At 43.2% G+C, this 13,679-nt stretch overlaps 1 protein-coding gene across 1 annotated transcript in view; it reads right to left on the bottom strand.

Annotated features, from left to right (window-relative positions):
- LOC141165973 (transcriptional regulator QRICH1-like) overlaps window positions 1–13,379 on the bottom strand; it is a 74,713-nt gene extending 61,334 nt beyond the window's left edge. The window contains exon 1 of the mRNA XM_073652120.1: window positions 13,124–13,379. The gene's annotated coding sequence lies outside the window, so the exon portion shown is untranslated. The remainder of the gene's footprint in view (window positions 1–13,123) is intronic.
- Between the last annotated feature and the right edge of the window lie 300 nt (window positions 13,380–13,679).

Below are 13,679 nucleotides of genomic sequence, written 5' to 3'. Positions count from 1 at the left end.
TGCTACTCAATACAAAGATATTGACTACTGCCAGGTAGACTAGGACACATTTGAGATGGATGGCGAAGAACAGGAAGTTGTAAAGGACTTCAACCTACTCGGATCGATGATCACTCAAAATGCAAGGACGATACCGGAAGTCAATAGGAGAATAGCTACTGGCAAATTAACAATGAAGTCATTGGACAAGGTCTTCAAATCAAGGATCATTTCACTGGCGATGAAGACACGGCTAGTACATTGGTCTTTTCTGTGGTAACAAACAGATGTGAAACCTGGACAATGAAGAATCGAAGCCTTCGAAATGTGGTGCTAGAGAAGGAGGTTATCAATACCATGGATGCCAAGAAGAACAAACAAGTCAATTCTGGAACAAATCAAGCCAGATATATCACTTGACGCATGGATCACCAAGCTATGAGTTACTTCAGACACATCATACGAAGAGAGCAATCACTGAAGGACATCATGGTTGGAAGAATAAAACGAAAAAGGCGAAGAGGAAGACCAGCAACCCGATGACCTGATACTATCAAGACAACTGTAGAAGACGACCCTGGTAGACCTATCTATGCTTCCACAAGATAGATCTTGATACCATCCATCAAGTAATCATGGCTCAATATCAAACCAAAGGCTGTTAAATAAAATAATGTTGTCCCATTCTTGTTTGATGTAGGACTCTAGGTGCATTAAATGTTTTCTATTGGTGAAAGGTCTGGATTGCAAAAGGCCAGTTCATAACCCAAACTCTTCTTCTGCTAAGCCATGATGTTGTCATATAAGCAATAAGTAGTTTAGCATTACTTTGTTGAAATATGCAAGGACTTCCCTTAAATAGTCATTGTCTGTATGAGAGCATAAGTTTTTCTAAAACCTCTATATATAAAGCTCAGCATTGATAGTGCCTTTCAAGATGTGTAAAAGGCTCATGCCATAGACTAATAAAGTCCCATACCATCAGGGAAGAAGGATTTTGAACTTGAACTGTGCACTGATAACAGGCTGTCCCTCAACTCTTGAGTTCGCAGGGCAGTGTGTCTGTGGCTTCCATAAAGAATTTCAGAATTCTGACTTATCTGATCACAGAACAGTTTTCCATTTCGCCTCAATCTAGTTTACATTTCTTTGGCACAGAAGACAGCAGGGTTTCTGGTTTGGCGTCACTTGAGTGCCTGTAAATCACGAGCATCTAATGTGGTCTACCTTTTCCCTTGTGCGAATGGATTTCTCCAGAATCTCTAAATTTTATGATATTATATACTGTAGATGGTGGGATATTCAAAGTTTTTGTAATTTTATGTTTAAAGAACATTTTCCTGAGGTTGACACTCTGTTTCTGAGAGACTCTGCCTAACTAACAAGCTCTTTTTAGGGTATGTGCACACACGTTATGTTTTTTCTGTACGTTTTCTGCACCAAAATCTGCTGATAACTTTTCTCTGGCAGGAGATTAGCTGCGTTTTTTTCACTGTCCTCCTGTCTCTATTTAGTAATGTACATAAAGTTCTGTGAAAAAAAAGACTCCCCTTCTATTTTGCCACAAAAACGCTGCAAATACACAGAAAAATACACAAGTGCGTTTTTGCTGCATATTTGTAGCGTTTTTTCACACACACTCCCCCCCATATTACTTCCTATGGGTGAAAAAACGCTGAAAAAATGATGAAAAAACACTGAAAGAAGTGACTTGTGGTACTGCCAGACGCAGCTGAAAATTTACATAAAAATCTGCAGCAAATACGAAGCAAAATACAACGTATGTGCACATACCCTTATACACAGTACTTAACCAAATTGAAAATTGACCCTCCCAGCTGATTTTTATTAGTATTACTTACTTTTCCAGTCTTTTTCTAACCCAGTCACAATTTTTTAATTCTAAATGATGTAGGCTTTCTACTCAGTCAGTTGCGTTTTGAGGACGTTTCAGTATAACGTTCAGACTGAATTATTAAGACTACATAAACCGGTCAGGATAACAAAACCAGCCTTTTTCAGCACAAAGTGAAAACAAAGTAAATAGGTAGTCCATACAGTAGTGCGGGTTCACCAACTCAGGTTAGTGTCCAGCTCTTTAGTGCTTAGCAAAGACAAACAGCATTGGAGGTCTGTTTACCTCCACTCACAACTGGTCTCCTTTTTATTTGCCGTACCACGCCCCAGGTAGGGGATATGTGAGCAGCCAGTCCCACCCATCTCTCTGACTGCTATAAAACCCGATCCTCCTGACAATCCCTGTCAACTCTGGCAGCACTATACGTGCTGGAGCCTGCTTTTCCGGGTTTATATCACAGAGGCTACCAACCTCGATGATACATATCTCCCCTCAAGCACCTGTCCGGCGGACATCTCACAATAAGTTCATTATTTCAAATGAGATTGAAACAAAAAGCAAATAAATAACACTGACTTACTATAATACACCTTGTTCTACTATACAACGGATACATAAATAGTACTGACTTACGGTACTAACACTGGTACTACTATACACTACAGAGCATATAAATAGTACCAACTTACAGAAAGTGTACAAGTAGTACCCGCTTACCATAATACATCTGGTACTACTATACTACAGATGCATATAAATAGTGCTCATGTACCATAATGTAGCTGGTAATATTATGCTTGACATATAAATAGTACTGACGTATCATAATGTAACTTGTACTACTCTACTACAGCAAATAGTACCAACTTACTATATTACTACTACAGATATGTAATATCTCATTGTAATACAACTTGCACTAATATACTGCAGACAAATAAACAGCACTGACTTAACCGTAACATAACTAGTTCTACTGTACTACGGAGCATACAATAGTATTGACTTACAGTAATTTAACTGGTACTACTGTACCCTAGAACATACATGTCAAACTCAGACCCACAGGCCAAGTCTGCACTGCAGAAAAAAATCAAATGTGAGAGCTGGCCCACCGGTAGACCGCTCATGCCAAGGTAACGGCCCCACTATCAGTATTTGGCAGAGCTGTGGAGTCGGTAAGCCAAACCTCCAATTCCGACTTTTTAATTTCCATGAAACCAACTCCCTCATACATGGCTCATGTTTAAGTGATAAATTTACTGTAGCACGGATTGATCTCAGCTAAAAGTCTAGACCCTTAGATCAGGAATAGGGCAGACATTTATAGGACATTTCATAACTTTCCCAAATTCTTATGAAAAAATATTCCCCACAAAATGCATTGAACTATTGTACCCAACTTATTATCTATTTTAGGAGTTGGAGTCGGTCTATTTTATACCAAAACGGACAGACTCCACAGCCCTGGTATTTGGTCAGTTTTTTTTTCTCAGGAGTGAAAGCCAAAACCAGGTGAGGAACAATCAGAGAAAAGGTATAACAGAAACAAGTCACCAATTCTGCATTTATCACCCACTCGTGCTTTTGGCCCCCACTCCTGAGAAAAAATACTGACCAAATACTGATAGTGGGGCCGTGGCCTAATACTACAAATCCTGCGTTTCCAATCCAGAACGCTACCTGATTACTACAAGACTGTATACAACACACCCTGTAGCAACGCTCCCCAGCTATGATGCACATCATGACCGGCATTCACCACAGAGAAGAGTTCCCTCCTCTTCCCCCTACATCAGTGCGCACTCTCCTTGTGCTCTACCGTACATATCAGCGCACATAGCACGTACTACCCTCCATCTCCACGAAAAGCTGAGCACAGGTATGAAATTAAGCTTTTTATACTTTTATATTGATGACCTATCTCTAGGAAAGATCATCAATGTCTGATCGGCTAGAGTCCGACACCCTCGTCAGTCAGCTGTTATCAGTGCCTGCCGCAGGCCAGAAGTACACACTTGCTGAGCTGCTCCGTCTTCTGATAGTACCCTGCGATGGCCACTACACATCCACCTTCTATTGATTTGAATAGGAGGTGGATGTGCAGTACCAAGCCTCGGCCACTACCAAAAGACGGAGCAGCTCGGCAAGCGAGTACCTCCGGCAGCCGACATTGATAACAGTTGATCGGTGGGGGTGCCAGATGTCGGACCCAGACCGATCAGACATTGATGACCTATCCTAAGATAGGTCTTCAGTGTAAAAGTAGTGGACAAACTCTTTAATACGGTTTAAAAAAAAACACAAATGGAGATGAATGACCTGCGCAAGTTATGTTGTCAAATCAAAAAAGGCAGTTATTTTATGGGGTAATTAAAAAAGACAGTTATTTTATGGGGCAATTAAAAAAGGCAGTTATTTTATGGGGTAATTAAAAAAGGCAGTTATTTTATGGGGTAATTAAAAAAAGGCAGTTATTTTATGGGGTAATTAAAAAAAGGCAGTTATTTTATTGGGTACCATATTTTTCGGACTATAAGATGCACCCCAAATTTTGGGGTGGAAAATAGGAAAAAAAAATAATTTTTATAAGATGGGGTCCATCTTATAGTCTGATTAGGTATCTTACCTGGGGGGTGGTGGAGCAGGATCGCAGGTCCCTCCGTTCCTTGTCTCAGGAACCCGGCGGCAGCAGAAGAGGTGAGGGGCCTGTGGACTCGCCTGGGGCCTGTGGACTCGCCTGGGGCCTGTGCCGGGCTGTGAGCGGCGTCCGGCGGTGAGGCAGAGGAGCCGGGGCCTGTGCCGGGCTGTGAGCGGCGTCCGGCGGTGAGGCAGAGGAGCCAGGGCCTGTGCCGGGCTGTGAGCGGCGTCCGGCGGTGAGGCAGAGGAGCCAGGGCCTGTGCCGGGCTGTGAGCGGCGTCCGGCGGTGAGGCAGAGGAGCCAGGGCCTGTGCCGGGCTGTGAGCGGCGTCCGGCGGTGAGGCAGAGGAGCCGGGGCCTGTGCCGGGCTGTGAACGGCGTCCGGCGGTGAGGCAGAGCAGCGTGTGCGGTTTCAGGCGGCCTGAGGCTGTGATCTACAGGAAAATGGTTGCCGGAGCAGACGCATGCGCCGACCGGGAGCTCCGGCGGCCATTTTCCTGTGGATTACGGCCTCAGGAAGATGGCCGCGGCCACCGAAAACCGCATACGCTGCTCTGCCGCACACCGCTCATAGCCCAGCACAGGCCCCAGCTCCTCTGCTTCACCACCCGACACCAGCACAGGTACAGGCCCCAGCTCCAGCCTCATCTCACCTCTGCCGCCGGAGGACCCTGCGATCCCCGCTCCACCACCACCGGTAAAGTACCGTTTGGACCATAACATAGTAACATAGTTTTTAAGGTTGAAGGAAGACTAAGTCCATCTAGTTCAACCCATAGCCTAACTTGTTGAACCAGAGGAAGGCAAAAAAAAACCATGTGGCAAACACTAAGCTCCACATTGGGGAAAAAAATTCCTTCCCGACTCCATATGACAATCAGACTAGTTCCCTGGATCAACGCCCTATCAAGGAATCTAGTATTTATAACCTGTAATATTATACTTTTCAAGAAAGGCATCCATGCCCTTCTTAAATTTTAACAGTGAATCACTCATTACAGCATCATGCGGCAGAGAGTTCCATAGTCTCACTGCTCTTACAGTAAAGAATCCCCGTCTGTGATTATGATTAAACCTTCTTTCCTCCAGACGTAGAAGATGCCCCCTTGTCCCCGTCTCAGGCCTCAGAGTAAAAAGATCAGTAGAAAGGTCTTTGTACTGTCCCCTCATATACTTGTACATAGTAATAAGATCACCCCTAAGCCTTCTTTTTTCCACAGTAAATAACCCCAAGTGTAATAACCTGTCTTGGTATTGCAGACCCCCCAGTCCTCTAATAACCTTGGTCGCTCTTCTCTGCACCCTCTCTAGTTCAGCTATGTCTTTCTTATACACCGGAGACCAGAACTGTACACAGTATTCGAAGTGTGGTCGCACTAATGACTTGTATAGAGGTAAAATGATGTTTTCCTCATGAGCATCTGTGTCTCTTTTAATGCATCCCATTATTTTATTTGCCTTTGCAGCAGCAGCCTGACACTGGCCACTAAATGTGAGCTTGTCGTCCACCAATACACCCAGGTCTTTTTCAGTTACAGTTTTGCCCAGTGTTTTACAATTAAGCATATAATTATACATTTTATTTCCTCTGCCCAAGTGCATTACCTTACATTTATCCCCATTAAAGCTCATTTGCCATTTATCAGCCCAAGCTTCTAGTTTACATAGATCCTCCTGTAATATAAAATTGTCCTCCTCTGTATTGATTACCCTGCAGAGTTTAGGGTCATCTGCAAATATTTAAATATTACTCTGTATGCCCCATACAAGGTCATTAATAAATATGTTAAAAAGAAGGGGGCCCAATACTGACCCCTGTGGTACCCCACTGTTAACTGAGACCCAGTCTGAGTGTTTTCCATTAATAACCACCCATTTTCCATTAATAACCACCTTTTGTTTCCTATCACTGAGCCAATTCTTAACCCACATACATATATTTTCCCCTATCCCCATTGTTCTCATTTTATGTATCAACCTTTTGTGTGGAAAAGTATCAAAAGCTTTTGAAAAGTCCATATACACAACATCCACTGCATTTCCTTGTTCCAGTCCAGAGCTTGCCTCCTCATAAAAACTGATCAGATTAGTTTGACAGGAACGGTCACTCGTAAACCCATGTTGATATTGGGTCATGAGGTTATTCTTCTTCAGATACTCTATTATAGCATCTCTTAGGAAACCCTCCAGGATTTTACCCACAGTAGAGGTTAACCTTACCGGCCTATAATTTCCAAGTTCAGTTTTTGTCCCCTTTTTGAATATTGGCACCACATTTGCTATACACCAGTCCTGTGGTACGGACCCTGTTATTATGGAATCTTTAAAGATTAAAAATAATGGTCTATCTATGACGTTACTTAATTCCTGCAGTACTCGCGGGTGTATCCCATCCGGGCCCAGGGATTTGTCAACTTTAGTGATTTTTAGACGCCGCCGTACTTCCTGCTGGGTTAAGCAAGTGACATGTAATGGAGAATTTTTGTTATCACTAATCATGTTTTCTGTCATGCGATTTTCTTGTGTAAATACGGTTGAAAAAAAAAATCATTTAGCATATTGTCGTTTTCCTCATCCACCATTTCACCCAGACTATTTTTAAGGGGGCCAACACTATCATTTTTTAGTTTTTTACTATTTATGTAGTTAAAGAATATTTTGAGGTTATTTTTACTTTCTCTGGCAATGATTATCTCTGCCTCAATCTTTGCTGCCTTGATTTGTTTTTTACATAATTTATTTAATTTTCTGTATTTATTTAATGCCTCATCACTACCTACTTGCTTTAGTTCTCTAAATGCTTTCTTTTTGTCACTTATTGCGCCCCTTACAGCTCTATTTAGCCATAGTGATTTCCTCCTATTTCTAGCATGTTTATTCCCATAGGGTATATATTGTGCACAGGTCCTATTCAGGATGTTAATAAATGTCTCCCATTTGCTTTGTGTAGCTTTATGTCTCAGGATATCGTCCCAGTTTATTGCACTAAGATCATCTCTTAACCGTTGGAAATTTGCCTTCCTGAAGTTTAGTGTCCTTGTAACCCCTCTACTAAACATCTTATTAAAGGTTACATGAAAACGTATTATTTTGTGATCACTATTACCCAAGTGACCCCCAACTCGTATATTTGATATGCGGTCTGGCCTATTGGTTAATATTAGGTCTAGCAGTGCCCCCCTTCTTGTTGGGTCCTGAACAAGTTGTGAAAGGCAATTGTCTCTCATAGTAGTCAAAAACCTATTTCCTTTGCTTGAACTACATGTTTCTGTCCCCAAATGTATTTCAGGGTAGTTGAAGTCTCCCATAATAATGACTTCTCCTTGAGTCGCTGCTTCATCTATTTGCTTTACGAGGATATTCTCCGCTACTTCCATTATTTTTGGAGACTTATAACAAACCCCTATCAGTAATTTATTATTTTTTCCCCCTTCCCTTATCCCCACCCACAGGGACTCTACATTTTCATTAGATTCACATATATTCTCCCGCAAGACAGGTTTTAAGGATGATTTTACATATAAACACCCCCCCCCCCCTCGCTTATTTGTACGGTCATTTCTGAACAGACTATAGACCTGTAAATTAACTGCCCAGTCATGGCTCTCGTCCAGCCACGTCTCAGATATCCCTACCATGTCAATTATTTTCCAACAAAATTAATTCTAATTCCTCCATTTTGTTGGTGAGGCTTCTGGCATTAGTGTACATGCATTTTATGTATCTCTCTGTACCTCTATTCCTTCTTACTTTATTGACTGTTCTAACCCCACCCCCAATTTCTTTATTTGTGCCCAGGTCACTATCTGCACTATCTTCCCCACCTATAAAATGAATACCCTCCCCCCCAATCCCTAGTTTAAACACTCCTCCAACCTTCTAGCCATTTTCTCCCCCAGCACAGCTGCACCCTCCCCATTAAGGTGCAGCCAGTCCCTAGCGTAGAGTCTGTAGCCAACTGAGAAGTCGGCCCAGTTCTCCAGGAACCCAAATTCCTCCTTCCTACACCAGTTCTTGAGCCACTTATTTATCTCCCTAATCTCCCGTTGCCTCTCTGCCGTGGCACGTGGTACCGGTAGTATTTCAGAGAATACCACCTTGGAGGTCCTTGCTTTCAGCTTGCAGCCTAATTCCCTGAAATCATCTTTAAGGACCTTCCACCTACCTCTAACTTTGTCATTTGTGCCAATGTGCACCATGACCGCTGGGTCCTCACCAGCCCCTCCCAGTAATCTGTCAACCCGATCAGCGATGTGCCGGACTCGAGCGCCAGGTAGGCAGCACACTGTTCGACGATCCCTGTCTTTGTGACAGATTGCCCTATCTGTTCCCCTAATGGAGTCCCCCACTACCAGCACCTGACTGGCCTGCCCTACTCTCCTATTTCCCTCTTTACTGGAGCTGACACTCCTCCGGCTTTCAGGGGACATGCCTTGCTGCAGTAGTGCTACCCCTGTACCGTCACTCCCCTCATCTGCCAACTTTGCAAACTCATTGGGGTGTGTGCACCCCACATTTTCCTTCCAAATTTTGGGGGAAAAAAGTGCGTCTTATGGTCTGAAAAATACAGTAATTAAAATGAGAATCCTGATTTGTCAAATAGATTAGATTATACACATATATTGAATAACTAGTCTATTTATTGCAAACTATGATTGTCAGCTTTCACTGTACATAGGAATAAACCTGAAATAAGGGGTGTGGGGGCGGGGGGTATACATAGCTCAGCATTCAGAGAACTACTAAATCTGCAGCAGAAGAGAGTGATTTCATCAAAATTATATCAAGCAGGGCGGCTGCCCCTATATTATGCTGACTTCTGATGGGGTAGTAAAAAACTAGTGAGATTACATTTAAGCTTTGCTTGTTCCATATTTAGAGTATGTGCCCACGATCAGGAGCCACTGCGGGTTTGAAGCTCGGTGTTTATGCAGCGTAAATCCCGCAGTGGCCAGATGTTTCAGCATAGTGGATGGATTTCTAGAAATCCCATGTCCACTATGCGTCTGTGCACCTGCGGCTCACCCGCAAAAACTGACATGCGGTGTGTCTTTCAGATCCACAGCATGTCAATTTCTCTTGTGGGTCCGCATGTGAACTTTCCCCATAGACTAACATCTATGAGGAAAGTCCGTATGTGAAAAAATAAAATTCCAGCCGCTCATTTGCATAAATGAGGGCGGTAGCCGAGCAGCTGCCCTGCAGTGTCGTGGCCGCAGGCGTCCCCAGATAGTGGGAACGTACCCTCAATGTTTAAGCAAAACTTAAGTTTGTTTCCATATGAAAAGATTTGACGTTATATTTAATGATAAGGAAAAAGTTCCTCACTTGTAGACATTTTTTTTTTAATAAATATAAAGGTTGGCCCGCGACTTTGTCCAAGCTTTTTAATTTTGGCCTACTGTGTATTTGAGTTTGACGTCCCTACCAAACAGTATATTAACAGTACTGACATACCGTAATATAACTTGTAATGCTATACTACAGACATAAGACTTAGGTGCCATAACATAACTGGTACTGCTATACAACAGAGCATATAAATAGTACTGATGTACCATAATATACTTGTACTATTCTGTAAACGCATACAAATTATACTGACTGTAATATAACTAGCACTTATATACTAGAGATATATCGTATATGAATAGTATGGACTTGCCAGAAAATAACTGGTAAGACTGTACAACAGAGTATATAAATAGTACTGATGTACCATAATATACTTGTACTATTCTGTAAACGCATACAAATTATACTGACTGTAATATAACTAGCACTTATATACTAGAGATATATCGTATATGAATAGTATGGACTTGCCAGAAAATAACTGGTAAGACTGTACAACAGAGTATATAAATAGTACTGACTTAGGCTGTGTGCCAACTATGCGTTTTCGCAGTGGCAATTACGCCGCAGAAAAGCTTAAAAACACTTGGTAGAAGGCCTGCCATGTTCCCCAATGATGATCTGCATGTGCTGTGCACATGCTGCAGAAATTTCCGTTGCGGATTATCATTGCGGAAAAATCCGCACCACTACCAATTATTTTGCGTAATGGCGGTGTTTTCGCCGCCATTGACTTGCATTGAATCGCTTAATATCCGCATGACTACATGGTCACATGTGGATATTAAGCGTTTCAATGTGCGGATGGTACCCGGGACTGGAGAAGAGGAGACTCTCCTCCGGACCTGGGTACCATAGTACCTGTAAAAAAAAAAAAAAAAAAAAAAAAAAAAAGAATTTAAAATAAAAAAAATACATTATACTCACCTTCTGATGGCCCCCGGTCTCCATAGCGATGCGTCCTGGCTTCTCGGTGGCTCACGATGGTCTAAAAGGACCTTCCATGACGTCGGCAGTCACGTGACCTGTAACATGACTAAATGACGTCATGGAAGATCCTTTTAGACCACCGCAAGCCGCCCAACACACCGGACGAGACCGGGGGCCATCGGAAGGGGAGCATAATGTTTATTTTTTACCATTCTTTTACTATAACTTGGTCACACTATATAAATCCATGTCGTTTGCACAGTCTTAATGTAATATAACTGGTACTATATATATATATATATATATATATATATATATATATATATATATATATATATATATATATATATATATATATATATATATATATATATATATATATATACACAGTACTAATTTACCATAATATAAATAGTACTGACTTAGCGTTATGTAACTGATGCATTAGACATAAAAATAGTACTGATGTAGCGTAATATAACTTACTAATATACTACAGAGAATATAAATAGTACTGACTTACTAGATTATACTGTAACTTGTACTACTATACATCAGAAAATATAAATAGTACTGACTTACAGTAATATTACTGGTACTACTATACATCAGAATGCATAAATAGTACTGACTTGCTATAATAACTAATACTACTAAACTACAGACAAACAGTACTCTTAATAAAACTTGCAATTCTATACTACAGAGCATATAAAGAATACTGACTTACCAAATGTAACTGGCACTACTAGACATATAAATAGTACTGACTTACCATAATATAACTGGTTCTACTATGCTACAGACACAGTCCGAAAAATACGGTACATGAAGATGCACTTTCCCCCCCGAAATTTTGGGGGAAAATTGGGCTGCGTCTTATAGAATGAATGTAGCTTACCAGGGAGCCGACAGCGGCAGGAGTCGGGTGATACTGCTGGCGATGCTGCGGGTCCTACACTTGGAGGGGGTGTTTGACGGTCATCAGCGGTGAGGGGGCCTCACTGACATTTGGTGAAAGTCCACAGTCCCCGCACATCCATGTTTTCTATGCGGTGGAACCCGAGAAAATGGACGCCAGAGGCAGCACCTGTGAAGATTGAGATCTCGTCCCCTGTGCCGAGATATCAATATGTGCAGGTGCCGCCTCCGGAGGCCATTTTCCCGGAGCCCACTGCATAGAAAACAAGTGAGGGGGCTCCGGATTTTCATAAAATGTCAGAGGAGCCCCGCACTGCCGAGTATCACGGAGAACCGTCAAACACCCCCTCCTACCACCCATCGTCCGACTCCTGCCGCTGAGCAGTCACTTCTTCCAGTCTGGGATGGGACTCACAGCATCACTCCTTTGAACACCTCCTGTGTCACCACTCCACCGCCGCCAGTAAGCTGAATTTCGGACTGTAAGACGGACCCCCATTTGACGCATTACATTTTTTCCCCCTATTTTCCTCCCGAAAATTTGGAGTGCGTCTTATAGGCCGAAAAATACTATAAATAGTACTGACATACCATAATATAGATTGCAATACTATACTACAGAGCATGTGAATAATACTGCCTTACCATAATGTAACTGGTACTATTATACTAGACACAAATAGTAATAACTCACTGTAATACATCATAACTTTAAAAATATAAATAGTACTGGCTTACCGTAATACAACTGGCACTAATATACTTCAGAGCATACAATAGTACTGGCTTACCGTGATACAACTGCCACTACAGAGCATAGAAATAGTACTGACCTACAGTAATATAACTTGTACTATAATACTACAGACATGTATAGCCTGACCGTATAATTGGAACTAAACTACAGAGCATAGAAATAGTAATGACACAGTAAAAACTAGTACTATACTACAGATATATATATATATATATATATATATATATATATATACACACACACACACACACACACTAGCCCTGCCTCACTACACTGCAGCCCCACAGGTGAGGCCCCCAGCAGTGATGCCCAGAGGCGACCCCACAGCCCCTGGAGCCACACACACCGCCCGGCCATGCGGCTGCCCCGCACATCCCATTTTAGTCCAGCTACAATTAATTTCCCCGCAGAACAAACAAGCTCGGCTCAAAATGGAGGGGATGGCGGATTTGCATCTCATGAGGAAACTTTGCGGAGATGCGGGCGCAGACGTCGCCTCTAGCCTGAGTGACAGCGAATGGCCATGAATGTTCCCCCCCAAATTTGCTCTTTAACCCCTTCGTTTTAAAGGGGCCTCTGCTGTGGGCGCCGCGTGCACGGGGCAGCGGAGCCGCTGCTGTGACTGGAGAAGATGCTCCAATCCGCTGAATCACGGCCGCCCGCTCCGGGACATCACGGATTTACCTCTTTGTTGTTTCCGGGGTGGCTGCTGCTTCCCGGGAGTATGGGCAGCCTCATCTACATCCGAGGAGGGGGCACGGAGGACGGACGTACGACCAGTGCCCGGGATCCGCCTCCTCCCGCAGCTGTCTCGCACACACGCACAGTCACCGCTGTCAAAGGCGGCGGGCGGTCCGGGGCGCGCCGGCAGCCATCTTGCATTTACCCACGAACTTCGACCCCGAATACTCAGTTACGAGTGTGCGGGGGACGCGCCTAACGTCACTACATCACACAACGGTACGAGGCGCGCTGCCGGAGCATGCAGCAGACTGGACTGTCTGGAGGGAGCGCTGGTGACTGGCTGAGCACTGATCGTGTGGCACCGGTGACTAGAAGTGACCCCTCAGTGTAGTCTATAGCAGGTGACAACAGCTGGAGACAGTCCTCAGGCTGCGGGGTATGAGGCGCGGGAGCCTCGCACGTCCCCGGACTCCAAGTGACACGTCCCTCACAGCTCTTACTTCACATCTTTCCATCGTCTTCAAACACAAGCGCACGTCTGATAATAGATACTATG

This window comes from Phyllobates terribilis, unplaced genomic scaffold (assembly GCF_046119375.1).
Source record: "Phyllobates terribilis strain yellow unplaced genomic scaffold, ASM4611937v1 Scaffold_11__3_contigs__length_659146591, whole genome shotgun sequence".
Classification (NCBI taxonomy): Eukaryota; Metazoa; Chordata; class Amphibia; order Anura; family Dendrobatidae; genus Phyllobates; species Phyllobates terribilis.
The sequence above is the reverse complement of the archived record's forward strand: the minus strand, read 5'-3'. Positions and strand labels throughout refer to the sequence as shown.